Source organism: Pipistrellus kuhlii, unplaced genomic scaffold (genome assembly GCF_014108245.1).
Source record: "Pipistrellus kuhlii isolate mPipKuh1 unplaced genomic scaffold, mPipKuh1.p scaffold_m20_p_8, whole genome shotgun sequence".
Classification (NCBI taxonomy): domain Eukaryota; kingdom Metazoa; phylum Chordata; class Mammalia; order Chiroptera; family Vespertilionidae; genus Pipistrellus; species Pipistrellus kuhlii.
In genome coordinates, this window is record NW_023425584.1 from 46,951,965 (window position 1) to 46,957,964 (window position 6,000).

A 6,000-nucleotide genomic window follows, 5' to 3' on the forward strand; every position below is an offset into this window, starting at 1 on the left:
CACGGAGCACAGACCATACATGGTAGCCTGGCCTCCCCAGATAGGTTGGTCAGGGCAGCCTGTGACTCATTTCGCAAAAACCAGAGACTCTGTTCCTTGTGGAACAAGACTTCCCGGAGGCTAGAGCCAAAGGATCATCAACTGTTTCCCGACGGGGCCAGTTCAGCCTGACATAGCAGGGGCCACCCTGAGGTTTGGAGGGGAAGGGAGCCTGGGCAGAAGGCCATCCCTGGGAAAGAAACAGGCCTGATGGACTTGGGCAAGGGCGTTTGGTGCACTTAAGAGACGGATGAATCACATGTAAGCTGCAGAGGGACGTGAAAGTCAGCCTGCTCTGCCGTGGAGACAGTGGCTTGTGAGCTCCAGGTGGCAGGGTTCACAGTGCCTTGGAGGAGGGGAAGGTGGGGGTGCTGTGGAGGAGGTCCCCAGGTGTTTGCTATTGGCAGGGGTGCATGGTGAAGAGCGTAGGAAAAGTGGGTCGGCCTCTGGCGGGGATTCTGAAGGAGCCATGGCTAATGCAGCCAGGAGGGGTAACTAGGAACAGGAGTGGTGGACTTTACATAAACATCCAGGCACACTTCCTCACATTCTGAGGATTCTTTTCAAATGAGCAGGGTAATGGGGTGAGGTGCACATTTTTTTCTGTTACTAAGAGACGGGCGGAGAGAGCTGGGAGCGCTAAGGAGACCGTTGCAGAGGTGGCGGGAGGGGTCTGCACTTGGGGGACAAGGGTCTGTTTGTGCCTCTTCATTACACAGGCCTGGGCTGACCTGGCCTCTGGCTTCTGCGCGCCCATCCCCGCTCCCCCAGAGAAGGCTGTCACTTTCTGAATGAGAATGAACCCGGACTGGTACAAATGAGATCCCCAACAGCAGCCTCACAGACGCAAGGCCTTATTTCTTTCCTCCGTCTCTCCCTCTTTCCTTCCCAGGGACTTGCCCATTGCAAAGCTACGGTGACTATTCCGTAATTGCAGGAAGAGCTCTGCTCACTTTTTCATTAAAGTCTACTTACCTGGAAAAATAAAGTCTTTTAAGGACCATGACTTCATAAATATTTATAGTGCAAACAGGCGTCACTCCCGTTCTGCGGGAGAATGGGCTCATTCAGTTTTATTTATGCCGGGACACTCGGGTGAGTGACACCCGTCATCTGGGTTGGCCCTACTCTCTGTCCCACCGAAGCATGTTTATGGAGCGATTATGCCTGCAAATGGTTGCTAAATTTAGTCTTCTCCTTCCCTAACCCCCTCTTAGCCCTCTTAACTCCCCAAACCAGCAAAAAAAAAAAAAAAAAAAAAAAAAAACAGCCAAGCTTTCGGTCTGGAGAGGATTTGAACCCTAATGACCGGGCGCAGGAGCTTGAACAAGCACTGCACCAGCGGTGGACGAGTTTGGAGGCAATTAGACCGGGAATGGTGGCTGTTATTACAGCATTTATACACTAAGGGGGTTTTGTTGGGCCTGTGTGTCACAGGTGAGGGCACTCAGCTGGGCCTGAGGGGTTTTGACAGGTGATGGGCACAGCCCCGAGTGACGAGTGCAGATGGGCATTTATGAAACTTTCCTTTTGGGGAGCTTTCTCTGGACAGGGTCTCAACTCTGTCACCGTGCACCCCAGAGCTCTGGGGCAGAGGATGGTGGGAGCTCTGTTTCCTCCCCTGGGTCAAGGTTTCTGGGGTAACCAAAGGCTGTCCCCTCTCAGCCACACCTGGCCTCTGGCTGGGGGACATCAGCTTCCCTCCACCAGCCGTGAGGAGGGAGGGCCACCTCTGGCCTTTTGCATGACAGCTGCACATGCGCTGGCCTGGCCACTCCAGGCTGGACTAGGCCTGCACCAGGGCTCAGTGCTCGCCTCTGATCGGCTTGGCCACCTATTGTTTATTCTGGGAAGGGCCAGGTCTTGGCATAGGGGCCCGAAGGGTTGCCAGCACTTTATTTTTAGAGACAGGAAAATGCTTGCTTTTTGGCAGCTGCTCCTCTTTTGACACATACTGGGATGGCGTCAAAAAGTTCGAGTGAAAGATTCCAAGCCCTAAATCCTCGGTGAATGTCATGGGCCACAGTACCCGGAGCCTCTCACCGGGAGCCTCTGTGGCGCCGAAGGGCTTTCCTGAGCAGGCCTGGCAGAGCGGGTCCCGCCCGCTGCACACCTGGCGGCAAGGGCGCTACGTCCACAGACCTCACGGCCGGGACAGCCGAGTCCTTTTCCAGTGAGTCAGCTGGTCTGAAGGTCTATGGTTACCTCCATTCATCTCCTTCTCTGCCAGTTGGTAACCTAGCCCCACGGGGGAAGCAGAGTAAGAAAAACAGCCATTCTGCTAAATCGGATGTTTATCACCCCAACCACTGTCACTGTCATCGTGGTGACTGGTGCCAGGCAGCCAGCTTCCATGGCAGGGGCCGCATCATCACACTTGGGGATGCATGCCCAAGTTTTATTGGAATGATTATTGGTCCCACTGTGGTCCCTCTTAAAACATACGTTTGCAGGTCCCATGCTTTTGACTACTGACAATTTATCTAAAAGCATTTTGTAAATTGTAATGACATTATGCTATGGAAATAAAAGTAAATAATTAAATTGTTTCCTACTTTCCTTTCTCCCAACCCTCTCAAAAATTACTTTTTAGTTGTTAGAATAAAACAGAAATGAATTCTCCTTTGCCTTTTGATTACATTTTGGATTCATTTTTCTTCTTGCTGGAGTACATCCTCTGGTATGTTTTCTTTGGTTCTCCCTCCTCTCTCCTCTAGAGAGTGTCTGTGGATCATACATTTTTCTGAGAGCTTCTGCGTCCGAGAATTTACTTAGATCTCTCTCTCTCTCTCTCTCTCTCTCTCTCTCTCTCTCTGTCTCTCACCCCTCTTTTAGATAAAGTTAGACTTTATTTTTTATTTTTTCAAAGCATGTATTTAAAAAAATTTTATGATATACAAAATAAATCTATTACTAGATTGTAAGATAGAAAATAATTAGCCATTTACATGCAATAAACATTAATAATTCAAGAAAAAGATTTAAAATATAATATTACCAAAACTGTACTAACATAGTATATCACAAAAGTTGTAGGAAATATTAAAAAATCTGCAAATAACAGGTTTACTTCTATTATATTCTAAACTATTTTTTCTCTTACTCTATTTTTGTTCATTAGTTTATGTTGTTCATTATATTCCACAAATGAGTGAGATCATGTGATGTTTATCTTTCTCTGACTGGCTTATTTCACTTAGCATAATGTTCTCCAGTTCCATTCATGCTGTTGCAAATGGTAAGAGTTCCTTCTTTTTTACAGCAGCGTAGTATTCCATTGTGTAGATGTACCACAGTTTTCTAATCCACTCATCTGCTGATGGGCACTTAGGCTGTTTCCAGATCTTAGCTATTGTAAATTGTGCTGTTATGAACATAGGGGGGCAAATATCCTTTTTGATAGGTGTTTCTAGTTTCTTCGGATATATTCTTACAAGTGGGATTACTGTGTCGAATAGGAGTTCCATTTTTAGTTTTTTGAGGAAACTCCATACTGTCTTCCACAGTGGCTGCACCAGTCTGCATTCCCACCAGCAGTGCAAGAGAGTTCTTTTTTCTCCTCATCCTCGCCAGCACTTGTCGGTTGTTGATTTGTTGATGATAGCCATTCTGACAGGTGTGAGATGATACCTCATTGTGATTTTGATTTGCACTTAGATCTCTCTCTTGCATGTTTGTTTTTGGCTTTTTACAGAACACTAAGTTTGAATTAATTTTTCCTGAGCGTTTCTTGCAGCTGCTGTGGTTGATGTGACTCTCACTTCTTTGTATGTCACCTCTCTGGGCCCAATTGGCCTTTCAGGACTGCCTTTTATACCTTGGTATTCTGGAGTGTTATTATGCTATCTCCACGTGTGAGTTTATTTTTAAAGTTTGTCTTGCTGGGCACTGATAGGCTCGTTCACTCTGTGAGCCCAGGACTCTAGTTCTAGGAAGTGGGGTGGCAAGTTAAAACCCAGGAAGATTAAGTTGATCTGTATAATAAAGTGCTAAGGAGAAGGGAAAGGGGGTTGTGGCCTGAGTGTTGGGAAGAATTTTAAGGGGTTCTAGAGAGATGGAGAAGAGTGAGGGTGGGAGGACTTCATTGCCAGTAGGTGAGGAAAATGTCCTCAGAGGATTTCTAACATCCTTGGATATACATCCAGAATGTACTCCCTCTTTGGACTTTTATGGAGATTTCTAACTTGAGTGGCTGTTAATTACATCTTGTCATTGGGACTGTTTTTTCTGTGATTTGATGCTGAGACAAACACAAGACTGCCTGGGGTTAATAGGAGTTATAAAGACAATTATTATTTAATCATTAAGCAAATATCTTCTGTCTCTCTCTCCTCTTTTACTTTCCCCCACCCTGTCCAGGCGCCTTTGTTTCTCCTCCTCCTCCTCCTCCTCCTCCTCCTCCTCCTCCTCCTCCTCCTCCTCCTCCTCCTTCTCCTTCTTCTTTTGTTAATCCTCACCCGAGGATATTTTCCCATTGATTTTTAGAGAGAGTGGGAAGGAGGGGGAGAGACAGAGAGAAAGAGAGAGAAATATTGATGTGAGAGGGATACATTGATTGGTTGCCTCCCACATGCTCCCGGACCAGGGCTGGAGATCGAGACTGCAACCAAGGTATGTGTCCTTGACCAGAATCAAACCCAGGACTTTTCAGTCCGTGGGTCGACACTCTATCCATTGAGTCAAACCAGCCAGGGCTGGTTTCTTCTTTTATGAGTAAATATAATTAGATGCTCTGAAGTCCTGCCATTTCTCTATACTGCTCATTCTCTCTTACTCATCTTTCACTGCCTACCTAAATGTTCTTTTTATTTTATTTTATTTTATGGCTAGTAGCTTACAAGAAGAATAGACAAATAGTTTGTTCACTCATTTCTGTAATTTGTTACCGTCTGAGCTGTCATGAATAGATTACAGATTTGGACGAAGAAGACAGCGCAGTGACCAAGCTTAGAGCAGGTCAGGACTCTTGGCTGCAGGGGTGGTGTATGAAGCTCTGCCGGCCTCCCCAGAAGCTCACTCCTCTCTGCCGAGGAATCCTTCCAGAGATTCTCTCAGTCCACCCACTGGAGTTGACGTGTGGCCCAGGGCGGAGAGATTTGGGAAAGCTCAACCCACAGTAGTGTCTCTGAGCAAGTAAAGGCAGAAGGTGCAAACAAAATGAAGTTATTCATCTTGAAACATAATCATTGAATTCGTTTTTATTTTAACATGTTCATGTGCTGCCTTTTAAAAAGAACAAAAGTAGTTATTAAACTTTCAAAAGTATGAGGAATATACAAGTAGCCACTGAGGGTCCCAATTCTCCTAGGACAGTGATCGGCAAACTGTGGCTTGCGAGCCACATGTGGCTCTTGAGCTACGGTTTGCTGCTCTGTTGACTAATGAGTTTGCCAACCACTACCAGGCGTCTTCAAACTACGGCCCGCGGGCCACATGCGGCCCGCAGAGGAGTCTGATCCGGCCCGCCAGGTTTTTTGGGCAGTGAGCGCAGCCGAGGTGTTACAGTAGGAATTAGTAGTTCATATAGTCCGGCCCTCCAGCTCTCTGAGGGACCGTGATCTGGCCCCCACTTTAAAAAGTTTGAGGACCCCTGATAGACTCTCAATTCCAATAATTACAGGCTGTTGTTGTTCCTTTTGATTAAGCCCCTATCCCAGTAGTCGGCAAACTCATTAGTCAACAGAGCTGCAGTTTGCCGACCACTGTCCTAGGATATTTGGATCGCACAAGAACTGGCTATTTCTTCCACTTGTAATATACACCTGAAAGTATTTGATATGAGAGACGGCAAACATGTGCAGCCTGTATAATTTGAATTGCTCTCCTAACTAAGCTGTAATTACGGCTTGAGCAGCTGCAGCCCGCCACCCCTGACAAGCACGGAACTCCTAGTTGGTAGTTGCTGCTATTCTCACTAGAATTTGAGACATCCTAAGCAAGTACCGTGTTTCCCCGAAAATA